We start from the raw sequence: 13,991 nt of genomic DNA, 5'->3' as shown, positions 1-13,991 counted from the left end.
TTTTGGTTTATGTGAGAAGAAGAACGAGTCTGAGTAAAAAAAATATTCGACGTCAGTGTCTGTGTCAGATGGCTACATCTCCCTAGCTCTGCCCATGGGTGTCTAACCAGCTCCAGGGTATCTGCGGCAGATTCTAACAGAATTTGTTATGTGTAAGCTTCTTTTTAGGCCTGTGTGTGTGTGGCAATCAATGCTGTTAGTGTAAATGTATCTAAGAGGCTAAGGCTAATTACACTAATTAGGGGAACAATTTCAAGAGAAATAAGATTTCATTGAGCTCTCATTCAGTACTGTGTCTTTAGAGAAAAGAAGAGAACTCTGAGAAGGCGATAGATAGTTGGACAGGTTGACATTTATCAAATCCAATGAGTCTCAGTTTCAGGTGCTTTCTGGAGAGAGTGACTGCTCGGGATTTACAGTCTGTGTTCTGGGATTCAGCTAAAGTCGAGACTTTTTCTTAAAAAAAAAAAAAACTCCCATAAGATCGCTTCACACAATCCAAAGGCCAAGTGAAATGGCATGTTACGAACAACAGGTCTGGAAATATGCGAGGTATGGATGTATCTGTTACGGTACATGTGGGAACACGGTACATGTGGGAAAACTAGGGTTAGGGTTAGGTGCTACGTCGACTTGGTACATGCTGGCATGTCTAACCCTAACCCTAATCCTATCCCTAACTCTAACCCTACCCCTAACCCTAACCTTAACCCTAGCACCTAACCCTAACCCTAGTTTTCCCACATATACCGTATTCCCACATGTACCGTAACATATCTACTGTATGTATGTATGTCACAGTGTGCTGAGGCTCTTTGGGCGTCTTGAATACATTTTTATTTAAGAACAAGCTAGGTTTTACATGTCTACATTTCCATCTGGCTAATGCTGCCGCTGCTAATGCATGATATTCTGTATTCCACTACAGCAATAGGCTAGTATCATTTCATAATATCCCCCCCCCCACTACATACTGCATTAGATTGGCACAGTGCTGTGCAGAAGGCCTATCACATATTTAACACTTGCACTAGGGGTGGGCATCGACGATCGATAATTGATCGATAAGGATCTTGGTCGATCACAAAATAAAACATTTGGTCGACCAAATGTTTTATTTTGTGATCGACCAAGATCCTTATCGATCAATTATCGATCGTCGATGCCCACCCCTAACTTGCACAACCCCTACGCTAGTGAAACTAACCAGTACCCCAGCAGCGAGGCAGCCTCGTACACTGCAGTCACACACACACACACACACTGCAGTCACACAGTTGTCACTGAGTGTGTGTCGTGAATATTAATCAGCCGAGGTTGTTACCTATGTGGGAAAAAATGAGATCATATTACGAGCAAGGGGAATGCTAGCAATTGAGTATGATTTAACTGCCAACTAATAATGCTGGCAAGATTGGATCGCGACCGCTTAGAAGACCACCCGCTCCATTAATGTTCATATCCCAACTCAACGCCGCGTTTTAGGTATGCTCGCATACCGCAGCAGCTGGAGCCCAGGTGGGTGGGGGGATGACGGATGACATTTAGCTCCATTACATTAGTATAGCCAATTAATTGGACATAACCTCAAAGTTACATACTCGTTAAGTAAAAAGCAATGTTTTTTTTAACGACAGTCTTTTGGCTGTATAGGTGGCAGGTCTATACCGTGGATATACCTGAGGACAGGTAGTCTACGCTAGACATATTGCACCTACCTACATACAGTACACATACACATACACATATGGAGAGATAAAAGGATGGAGGTAAGGACTGCTCATTATAGCAGTCTTCCTCGGCACTCTCTCGACCCACAGCAGCACAGGAGCTCCTTGCCTTTCACGCTGCCCACTTTATAGTTGTAGTCCCATGTTAACTCTGTGCCTGCCTTCATACGCCTGCGCATGGCGCGCACACACACACAAACACACAAACACACACATTAATGCCAATAGTGTACAACACAAACCAATGCACACAAGTATCAACTGCAAAAATCACAGTAAAGCGAAGATGCTAACAAGTGTCCTATACTAGTCTCATTGTTTTGCACACAATAATGCTAATGTGTTCAGGTCAAGCTAGGTCAAGATCCTTCACGAGACTCACTTGCTGGCGAAGAAGGCCACCCAGGGGAAACGCAGGTCGTGTGTGTCCACAAACACATTCTGAACAAACAGGTTAGGACTGCAGCTATGCTGTTTCGGGCGGAGAGGGAGGACAATATATGGTAAGGAAAGACCTTAGTTCCCTTTTACGAGTTAAACATCCAATTCATCCAGTGTACACACACACAGTAAAGAAAATACACAAAGTTCAACACACACACACACTCACATTGAGGTAGCGTCCCAGGTTGCCTTCCAGTTCAGCGTCAATGATGTAGCATGATTCCTCGCCGTCAAAGAACTGCCGTGTGTTTTTGGGTCCGCTGTCGCCCCCTTTTCCCCCCTGACTCTGTGTCCCGCCCTGCCCCCCCGTCTCCCCCCTTCCTCTCCCAGTTCCACCTGCGCCTGTTTTCACCACCATACCGGTCATCGGCCTAAGGGCGATGCCACGCGTAGACTTTACTGCTACCTGCCTCTTCACTACACCTGAGAGAGAGAGAGAGAGAGAAAGGGGCGGGGGTGGGCCAGTGAAAGGAGAGAGTAAATTCTGGGCGAAACACATATACAAATACAACAGATATAGTGTTGTTCTTTTTTTTTTAAACATAAAATACAATTTAAACTTAAAAATCCTTGAAACTGCAGTAAAATCCACATGACCTTACCCCCCCCCTCCCCTCCCCTCACCCTGAGTGCGTTTCTCTCTCTCCTTGTTGTCGTCCGATCCAGAGCTAATGGTCTGGACATCGTCGCTGTCAGAGAGGGTCATGACATCGTCGCTGTCAGAGAGGGTCATGACTTCCTGTTTCTTCACTCCCTCTGTGTTCACCGGGAGGGGGCCACTGTGCACACAGACACACAAAACCATTCAACTAATCTGATAAGAGACAATGGTCAGTGATGTCTTGTGGGTACCGTCTTTTACGTACCTTTTGATGTCCCCAGGCTCCTAGAACAGAAGACAGGCACTCATCAATATCCAATGACAACACCAGGACACACATCATTCATTTAAGGGACCAGCAGTTGTGGAGGTAGATAGCATTAGCATTAGCATCTGATTAGAGGTAGATAGCATTAGCATTGCATCTGATTAGACGGTACCTTTCATGAGACCCATAGCTTCCACATAATGCACATAAGCTCATCTCTCTATAGATAAGGTCATCTCACTATAGATAAGCTCATCTTTCTATATATAAGCTCATCTCTCTATAGATAAGCTCATCTCTCTATAGATAAGCTCATCTTTCTATATATAAGCTCATCTCTATAGATAAGCTCATCTCTCTATAGATAAGCTCATCTCTCTATAGATAAGCTCATCTCTCTATAGATAAGCTCATCTCTCTATAGATAAGGTAATTCATCCAACAGATGGTGGAGAATATTCCCTCCTTCCTGCTCACCTTCTTCTCGATCTTCAGCCCTTCCATTTTGATGGTGGTCTGAGAGGTGGTGGAGGATTGGGTGGTGAGCCAGGACACCACTTTACTCTTCCCGCTCTCCTCCGGCATGTGCGGTGGTTTCCTGTCCTCCGCCCCCCCTGCTGCTGTTATCCCGTCCTTACTGTCCTGGCTCCCTGAACAGGGGGGGGAGGAATGAGAGGTGAGGGGGGGGGGGAGCAAAAGCTCTACATCAGACACAGTACTGAGGTTTGTATTATATAGCTACACAATCACACACAGACACAGACACAGACACAGACACAGACACAGACACAGACACAGACACACACACACACACACACACACACACACACACACACACACCTTCCTTGACCCCCTTGGCTTGGCTGCGTGTGGTGTAGCTCCTCCTCTTTTGGGCTCCTGGGAGTAGCAAGGACATGAAGGGAGGGAAGGAAGGAAGGAAGGAATGATGGAAAGCAAGCACGGTAGGAGAGAGATGGAACGGAAGGTAATGGTTAGGTCCGATCAGAAGACATCCCCGTAGCAACCCCCCCTCCTGATCTGTGAATGACCCTGTGACCCCCCCCGCCCGCCCCTCACCTTTGCCCTTGGTCTTGCCGGTGTTGTTTTGCATCTGGGTCTTCGGAGCGCCCTTGCCCATGGCGAGGGCGGAGACGGGCACCTTCAGCCGGCTCATGTCCACGTCGCTGTCAGAGCAGTGGGCCTTGCTCTCGTAGCCCTCTTTGAACGCCTCCACGCCCTCGATGTGGTCCAGGTTGGCAAAGTACTTGTCCCCCATCTCCAAGGCCTGCTTGTCGGCAAAGTCGTCCGTCAAAATTTTCCCTGGAGGGAGGAGAGACAGAGAGATGAGAAAAAAAATAGAAATATGGAAATGATAAATTTTGCAACCCTAGGTAGGATGCATTCCTTTGCTTCACCACCCTCCCTCCCTCCCTCCTTCCTTCCCTCCTTCCTTCCTTCCCTCCCTCCTTCCCACCCTCCCTCCCTCCCTCCCTCCCCCTCTCCCTCCCTCACCAGCGTAGATGCAGAGGAAGGAGCCCTTGGCCACGTCGTCGAGGCAGCGGATCCCCCAGCCTTTGTTCCGCGTGTTGAAGAGCTGCAGACGCACCTGCAGGCCGTGCTGCACCAGCCTGTTGGTGCACATCTGACTACAGCACTTACACCTCTTATTACACTCATAGATCCTAGGGGAGGAGAGAAGAAGAGAGGGGGAGGAGAGAAGAAGAGAGGGGGAGGAGAGAAGAAGAGAGGGGGAAATTCATTAATTCATTGTTTGTTTGTTTGACTTCGCAAAACGACACTGTCCGCTCTGTCATGTGGTCATAAGATAAGAGAGTGCGCTAGTGTTTGTGGGGGGGGGCAAGCCAGACTGTGGGTTGGGAGTAGGGTTGGGTACCGAAAATCGGTACCGGTAGGTACCGGTTACTTTACATTCGGTATGTACCCGTACCGAATCGCAAAGGAGATTTCGGTACCTCATTTCGGTACTTTTCTATCTCGCCCCCTGATGTCCGGTGTCAACTGGCGACTCGTGACGTGACATCGCCTGTTAAATTTCCACTCAGTGAAAGCAGCGAGTACGGAAGGATAACGAGAAGGTTGCTAATAGCAACTTCCGCTAGCGGGTTGGCGTAACGCGACGCTCGACTTATGGGTGCGTTCCGTAAACTCGTTCTGGAATTCTGATCACCACTCGTGGAATGCCTTCTGTCCAATCAAATGACTTGCTCCCCTTATGACGTCGGGCCCAGTGTGCGCTGCGACGCTCTCAGAGCGAGTTTACGAACGCAAGCCTTTGATTGGACAGTGCACTCCAGGATTCGACGCGTCTGTTGATGACGTTGTGCGGATGTGTGGCTGCGTCTCTGCGAGGTGAACAACATGATCGGGGATCTCTTGATATTCGGGTACTGTCCATATCCTACTACTGTGTCTGAAAAATCAATCGTCATGTCTTAATGTTGTCGACCGTGTTATTATTATTATATATATATATATATATATATATATATGTCATTTTAAAAAATCTAAAGTACCGAATTAAGTACCGTTTTGGTACCGGTACCGTTTTTAAAGTATCGGTTAGGTACCGGTACCGGATAAAACCCAAACGGTACCCAACTCTAGTTGGGAGGTGTGTGATTTTGTGTGTGTGTGTGTGTGTGTGTGTGTGTCTCACCCGGTCAGCAGGCACTCGTCCAGTCTCTTGCTGGTGTATCCGGCGTTGGGGTTGATCTGTCCTCCTGGGGTGCAGGCTGTGGCCTGGAGGGTCAGCTGGTGACACGAACACTTGGACCTGGAGGAGAGACCAAAACATCATGGGTGACCTCAGCCAAACATAGGGAGGATAAGTGCTGATATACAAGGGTTACGGGGAGGTCAAAGGTCAAAAAGGTCAGACTGACTTGTCTATGCAGCCGTCGGTACAGTCACAGCCGACCAGGAACTCGGAGCTGGTGTTGATGTAGACGCCGTCTTCAGGGATGCGCTCCTTACCTAGGACGAGAGAAACAAACACGGACCAGTCAACTCAGTATTCTTCAGGTAGTTTTACTGTATACTTTGTGGCAACCCTAAGGTACCCTAACACCATGTTATGGGGACCTCAACCGGTAATTTAAGAGCTCTCAGCACCACTGATAGAGGCCACCCCCCCGCCCAGGGGGGCGGGTCATAGCAGGGAGATACAATTGGCCGTGGGAAGCGCACCACGGGCTCATTAGCCCAACTGATATGGAGACGGCGATCAGGCAGAAGGGAGAAGCTAGAGGAACCAGAGTGGCAACGCGGCAGAGGATGAGAGCCGGATTCCGGCAATTATGTTTGACGGTCTTAACCTAACGTGTTCTGTTTCTGTCTCCTCGTGATGGTAGAGAGAGAGGCGACGGCAGCCTACCCCAGAGGAGCACCTCCCTCCCCTTCAAAGTACCCTCCAGCAGAGGAAGAAACTAAGTTGGACCTTTCCCCCCGTTGAACTATTCTTATTTTATTAAAAAACGCCCGTAGAGGCTAAAGACCCTGGTTTCCGTGTCATTCTCTGGCTTGGGTGTGCGTGTGTGTTTCCCCCCCCCCCCCCCCCCCAGTGGAACTCAGTGGTTGCCACAACCTCCGGAGCCCCAACCTAACGTCTGGTCCTTACTGTATGCCAAGTCTGGCGGAGGCGTGGCGTTGATCTCATTGACGCAGGACAGCGGTATGTCCTCGCGGCCGTCTGTGATGTCACAGTTGTAGTAGAAGGGCTTCTGGGGCATGAAGCGGCGGTCGACCAGCACGTAGGGGTCCAGACAGAACATCTCCAGGAAGATGAAGTCGCAGCCCGTCTGGAACAGGTAGCGCTGGATCTCGGCCATGTTGTGCAGGCACAGGCCGCACGGAGCCTCGTAGAACACTAGGGAGGGTGCAGAATTCTGGGGGGGGGGTGCAGAATTCCAAAATGTAAGGCAGGAAAACACAGTGACAACTCAATCCAGGGAGCCAAGAGAGGTGGGGACTTCCCCCTACTACATCCCTATATGTCCCCCTCCTCCTCCTCCTCCTCCTCCTCCATCCCTCTCCCCCTCTCTCTGACAGGCAGCAGTAATGTACGAGGGTATATACAGGAATCTTGAAGTTAATTTCAATACCTTTCTAAAGACTTTTTAAAGACCTTGTCAATATTTTTCCAGACCTCACCTCCACTTGGAGCTGTAACCGTTTACATCAGTGGCACCTTTAACTTAACAGTTTTAGTTTGCGATAGACTAGACCACTATCATACAACAGAATTTCCGGTACATCTTTGTTTTTTAATAAAACTAACGATTTCACAAACTTTTACTAAAAGTTTTAAGGACTCAAACTCTTTGGACAGAGTCTAATTCAGAAAAATACCTACAAAATTCAAGACCTCATAAAATCGTGAAGGGTATCCTCATAAAATCGTTTCCCAAAATTGATTTATACTTTTCAAGACACCACGGATACCCTGTGTACTATGGGTCCATCGTACCTTGCGGTTGACTCTCCGCCGTGTGGTCGTGCGTCTGAAGTCGTACAGTAGGGGGTGGAGGAGGGGGTTCCTGCCCCGGTGCAGGTCTCGTCGGGGGGGCCGGATGCGGTTCAGGCAGGTGGGCTGACAGGTGTGTTGCATGTAGGAGACCAGGTCGGCCGGGGCGCGGTACGACGGTTCGTGGGGGATGCTGTCGTTGAATAACTTAAAGGGGTTCAGGGCTAAGGCGCTGGGGGGGGGGGCTGAAGGAAGAGGGGGGGGAGGAGAAGAGCAGGAGGAGGAGCAGGAGCAACGCTGTGTTTAACAGTGTCCTTACTCATGCCGATTCTGGGGGGGGGGGGGGGGGGTACTGTAGTATGGGGTTGGTATGTGTACGGGTGAAAATGGCTCTTACCTGGCTGGACTGGTTGCATTTCGGGTCTGGTCGTGTTAACAGGAAGTTTGACCTCGATGACCTCGGAGGTCTCGGCCCCTCCGCCTCCGTCGTCATTTGAACTGCTCTCTCTCAGCCCCTCCTTGGCCTGTTTTACTAATGTCTGGCGCTCCGCTATGGACCTGGGGGACACAGACAGGAGAAAAACACATACAAGTATACATGTTATGTATATAGTATACACGCACACGTGCACACACACACACACACACACACACACACACACACACACAAAAACACTCACTGGTCAAAAGTTGCCTGCTCTTTCTCCTTCTGCTCCACCAATTCCTTTAACTCAGCGAGCTTGGTCTTCCTCTGCTGTACAGCCTCGCTCCTGTCAACCTCTTTTTCAACCCATTTCTTCAACTCATCGAGAGAAATACCCAACTCTTCCTCCAGGCTCGGGTCCCAGTCCTCCACCTCCATACTGAGAGAGAGAGAGAGAGAGAGAGAGAGAGAGAGAGAGAGAGAGAGAGAGAGAGAGAGAGAGAGAGGGGGAGAGAGAGAGAGAGAGAGAGAGAGAGAGAGAGGATGGGACAGAGGGGAAGGGAGAGTACAAGGAGGGAAAGGGTAATAATGCGTAAGAATTGACAGCAGGTACTCAAGTCACCTAAATATATTCAGATTGCTTAACCAGGACTAGGTTTTATTGAAGCAATCCTATAGTACACACACACACAATATACTATATGAACTATTGTTAACACAAAACAAGTCATGTCGGTGCTCTCTTTCCATTCCAAACGTCGATATCTCGAGGAAATAATACCGTGCTCATAAACAGTCAATTGAGTAGCATGAACATAGTATTTAAATTGGGGGGGCGGGGGGAAACACTAGACATGCAAATTACATCACAACTACGGAACTACAACTTTTAAGGGTCGGAAGCGGCGCGTAAAGACACATTTCTATCTCCATTTTTGTCAAAATTTAGTTTGTTACATAATCTGATCCATTAGGTGTTTATTAATGCCTGTGTGGTGTTATTTTTAAAATGTTGGCATTTTTTAGTTAGTAATTCATAAAATACAAAGGTTCCATCTCACAAAACATAATGGAATGTAAAAACTTTGACGCTCAATATCTCTGAACTGCCCTAAACGGAGATAGAACCTTATCATTCTAAACGGAGATAGAACCTTATAATTCTAAACGGAGATAGAACCTTATCATTCTAAGCTCACGATTTAGCAGCATTCATGGGTACATTTAGATGTCTGACAAGTAGTTAATTGCAAATGTTTTAGTATGCATGTACGATTAACAAACATGTGTCTACCAAAAGGATATTAAGTTACATTTCGACAACTCAACAACTCAAGCTAAACTAAAGTGTGTGGCTAGCTTAGCTAACCCACGTCATGCAAGCAAGCAAGCGAGATAGCTAAGCTAGCTGCACAATTGACTTGCGATCAAGTCTTGTCCTTTACGATCAATGTTCATTCATGTACCGATACTATTTAATGAAAAGGGTTAAGGGTGTAGCAGCTAGATTGTAAAGGTGAAAACTCACCGATCAGTGGTGTCCATTCTGTCAGCATCAACGTCAGAGCAGGTGAGACAGGGAGAGAGATACTCAGATATATAATTTCCCTTTCGTATTGGGAAATGAGTGCGTACAAAGTACTCATATAGTGAATTCAAATAGTAAATAAAATCATCAAACAATCATGAATAACTCTTTGTATAGTTGTATATTGCAATAATACATGATTGTCACAAAATCCCACGGGACACGTGGACCTTCGGGAATTACTCAACATGGCTACCGCTAGCTGGTAGTGACAGTTTAATGGACATGCTGCGTGTTAACGAGCATGCTATAGGCCTCACCATCACATTATCATTATCTACTTAGCAGTGGCTAGGGTCATTAGTTGTAGGCCTACTGTACTAACCTTTTTCCAAAGTTGCCTAATACATCGATAGGACAGTCGACGGCCGGTCAGAAATAAGGTTGGGATTACAAACGAATCAATCGAGCAACGTGATGTGTTCTCTTCGGCGACGGAGGAGAAGTGACGTGTGCCGCTGATGGACTGATGGAACTGTCTACGACACTTCAATTAATAATAACTTTATTTATATATAGCACTTTACAAGTACAATAGGTAAAAAACAACACATTTTAAACAATATAAAAACAGCTATTTCAATTTTAAAAACACACAATTTCGCACCACAAATATAATAGATAAAAACTTAAATTTTAAACAAATTTAAAAACAACTATTTCAATTTAAAAACATCGCATTCTTATTATGAATTTAGTAGGCAGTATGCAGTATATACTCATTGAGTATGCTAGTATGCAGTATGCTAGTATACCATTCCGAACACAGCCTGTGTCTACATTTTCACACAACATGCTCGCGCTTCCCGCCTCCTCCTGATTGGCTGCTCTACTCTAAGCAATCCTGGCTATCATTGCTCACATTTATTACATGAAACACCACTACAAGTCACAATTCGAATCCCTGTTTTAATATGTATTAATTAAATTATTGTTGACAGCTTTTTAAAAAAAAAATCTACTAAGTAAGTTAGAATTAATTCATTTAGTTAAGAATTTATTATCCTATCATGTCTGTTTAGTGTATGTGTATGTCTAATAGCACACTGCGAAGCCGTGACCCTTCCATTTAGCTATAACTTATAGTATATATAACTTATATATAATATAGTTATAGTATAAGTCGTTTCCTTATCGCATGTAAAATATTAGAGGTGGTAAAGTACGGTTTATTTGATTGGAGGTTAGATCTAACTTTCATAGAAAAAGACTAATAAGTTAACACTTCATTATAGTGTAATTATTATTTTTACGTTATTAAATTGATATTACACTTTCCCCCTTGATCTCCATGTCATTCGCTCTTAGTTTAGTTTAGTTTAGTTTGTTTATTAAGCACACAAGAAATTGTGCAAGGAGGGAACGAAGCCCAGAAGGCTTGTACAGAGTTCCACTCCACGTCAATATCAATGTCAGAAAAAGACAAAAAAAAAACTGAAAATAGATACAAGGATAGTAAGAACATAGATTTCCATCTTGCCCACCTTTCAACGGGAAAAGCACTACAATATAAAATAAACAGCTCATAACGAGATTAGATATTTTTTCAGTTGCTTTTTGAAAGCCGATCGAGGTGTTGATCTCAGTGGCGAGCTCAAGGTGTTCCAGATTCTCGGACCGCTAACAAATGTTGAATTGGTGGCTAGAAGTTCAAGTGGAGGTCATTATTGAATCATGTTGGATAAGAGTGGATGTCAGATGAGAAAATAAATAAACTATGGATAGTAGAAGGAAGATCTTGCTGGTTGTTGATGAATTTGTGCATGAATAAGCATGTTTGAAAAATATTCAGTTTATTGATGGGTAATAATGAATATTTCCTAAATAGAGGTGCAGATGGTTCGAATCTGTTAGAGTGAGAGATCATCCTAAGGAACCTCTTCTGGATAACAAGTAATTTGTTGAGGTATGAAGGATAAGTATAGCAGCCCAGACTATATTACAGTAGTTGATGTAAGGAAATAAGAAGCTATAGTACAAGGTTAAGTGAGCAGAGGAGTGGATCAGGGGGCAGACCCTTCTCATTATACCAAGCGTCTTCATGGATCTCTTGCACACCTGATCGATGTGATTATTCCAGTTTAAACCTTCGTCAACAATGACACCTAGGAATTTAGTATGTTGACCCAGTCTGTCAGGCCCAGTAGTTTTCCCAAAACTAAATGAAACTGAAATGACAATGAATGAGTAATAGCTATAGTTTAAAATTAAGTTGTTTGTTGTAGCAGAGGGGGGTGGGGGTTAGAGAGGGAGGAATGAGAGAGGAGAGAAGGGTGTAAGAACAGAGGATTAAAAAGAAAAACATCAACATCGACAACATACAACAATATGTTTTGTAGATAGCCTACTATTAATATCTCTATACGATGTTGTATAATGTAAACCCAGGTAAAAGCCTCCAGCTACACCAACCCTATAGGCCCTGCCTCGGTTCAGGCCTGTTAGCTAATATACCTGTTAGCTAGCCAGCTCTCTTCTCTATGTAGGCTAGGCTAGCTAGGTGATATTATCTATTATGATAACCAGAGATGACAACAACTTACCTTTGTGAAATACTGGTATGATAGTGAGTTGATTTGTCAATTGTTCTGTAACATAGCGTTGAATGTTAGCGAACACAACAGGGACACACGGAGGACAGTGTGAAGTGGATGACCGGCGGAGTGATATGAGGAGGGCCTCGCGTAGGGGGGAGCGGGAAAAGGCGGCAGGGTTGCCAGATGGGATTGACAGTTTCCAGCCTAACCACAGTCGAAAGAAACGCTAAATCAACCTTGTCAGAAAACCGCTGATTACTATTGGGCAGGTCAGGTGCCCATCTCCCGCCCCTAAACTGTATGTCTGTTGCCAATGATGTTTGTAAAATTAATTAAGCAATATCACACGAGAGGGAGTGTGTTATACTGAATATGAGCACGGCTGTGATTCGGTCATAGGTACGAGGCCGCAGGCCATTACAATATGACAATGTTTTCGTTGTTTTAATACAATGAATGATACTAATTGAAATGACAATGAATGAGTAATAGCTATAGTTTCAAATTAAGTTGTTTGTTGTAGCAGATTATCATATTTACACCATGGCACATTATCTTTTATAATCTACTGTGTTATTATTTATGTAGCCTATTTTATAGCCTTAATAGATTTTCTGTGTCTCTCCAGTCTTGACGTTTTGCGCAAGTTCGGTCATCTATTCTCCGGCAGATAATAATAATACAACGTGGGTAAGAACCAGTGGCGTAGCGGACGGGCCCGCAAGCGACGCACCGCGGGGGGGCCCCAGCCACTAGGGGGCCCCCTAACATTGGATCCAAACTTTTATAATTTAAAAAAATATAAAACAAAGAAAATAAGTGGCCCTTCATTGTGTCAACCTTAATTTTAATATATAGGCCTATATTAAAAAATAAATACATAGTTAGCCGTATCCAATAGCAACATGACTTTGACGTCACACATAGGCAGCGAGACACAAGGAAAATTAGCAAGCGAAAATACAATACAAAGTACAATAAGCATTCTTTAGGTGGTGGTAGATTCTCTATTCGGACATTATAGCCGCTATATGTGGGACTGTCGGTCCGATATTGTAAAAAAATCAAATAAAAAATGTATGTTTACGGAAGTACATGTCTCAAGTATTATCTCGGCGGTTAGTCGAGTGAAAGAAAAACAACATACAGATGATAATTCACACAATATAATACCACGAAAGCGTACAGCACTAAACAATAACATTTATTTGGACAGCATCATACTCAAACTCAGGCAGAAGGGCAGGGTCCAGCCAGGTTCACAGTCACAGGCTGTCAGTGCATCATATAGGTACATAATTCAGCATGGTTAGGCTATATATAGCTGTTTCTTTTTCTATTCTACTATTCTATTCTACTTCTGCTGTCTGCGTCTCCCTGGGTATTCCTAGACCAGATGGCAAACAGTAAAGAAATGCCACAATATACCAGGACTTAAGAAACGAGATGTCCAACAAAGGATTTGACTAACCCTGGCCAATTTGACGCAACAAGTAGACTCTCTACCATTTGGTTTTAGTTATTGCTCTCACTTGTTTGTACCTTTTGCCAAGTCAAGCATTTAGAATGTAGAGTGCATATTGCGAAATTTCGCAACGTCAATAACGCATATGTGACTGCTCCTGGTGTTTCTGGACACCTCTCGGAAATGAGAAAGACGTCAAATTCGTCTTTATTATTTTTTTATTTTTTTTTCAGATTTTCGTTTTTTTAGCTAACATTCAACTCGAAGATGTGAAGTACCCACTCGTTATTTTTCCGAACCGTTTTACGTTCATTAAATAAGTGTAATCTATAACACAATGACTTCGTTTCTTGTTGTTTGATGGGGATTCATTATCTTTGATGGGGATTTTATGTGCTTAGTGATTTCCGGTGTAGCAACTTTCAAATACTCATGTCGTCTTCAATTTGTT

The 13,991-nt window shown here is 44.7% G+C and overlaps 1 pseudogene across 1 annotated transcript; it reads right to left on the bottom strand.

Annotated features, from left to right (window-relative positions):
- Positions 1 to 1,783: 1,783 nt before the first annotated feature.
- On the bottom strand, positions 1,784 to 8,388 carry LOC308166286 (histone-lysine N-methyltransferase SETDB1-B-like; annotated as a pseudogene). The gene is made up of 15 exons: positions 8,207 to 8,388; positions 7,924 to 8,084; positions 7,514 to 7,771; positions 6,681 to 6,929; positions 5,947 to 6,037; positions 5,721 to 5,837; positions 4,556 to 4,725; positions 4,121 to 4,363; positions 3,884 to 3,940; positions 3,521 to 3,693; positions 3,041 to 3,060; positions 2,777 to 2,953; positions 2,341 to 2,591; positions 2,113 to 2,201; positions 1,784 to 1,901 (listed from the first exon to the last, which is right to left on the bottom strand). The product of its transcript is annotated as a histone-lysine N-methyltransferase SETDB1-B-like (transcript).
- Positions 8,389 to 13,991: the final 5,603 nt, after the last annotated feature.

Source organism: Nansenia antarctica (genome assembly GCF_963989245.1).
Source record: "Nansenia antarctica genome assembly, chromosome: 10".
NCBI classification, from domain to species: Eukaryota; Metazoa; Chordata; class Actinopteri; order Argentiniformes; family Microstomatidae; genus Nansenia; species Nansenia antarctica.
Note: the sequence above shows the minus strand (reverse complement) of the source record. Positions and strands in the feature narration are given on the sequence as shown.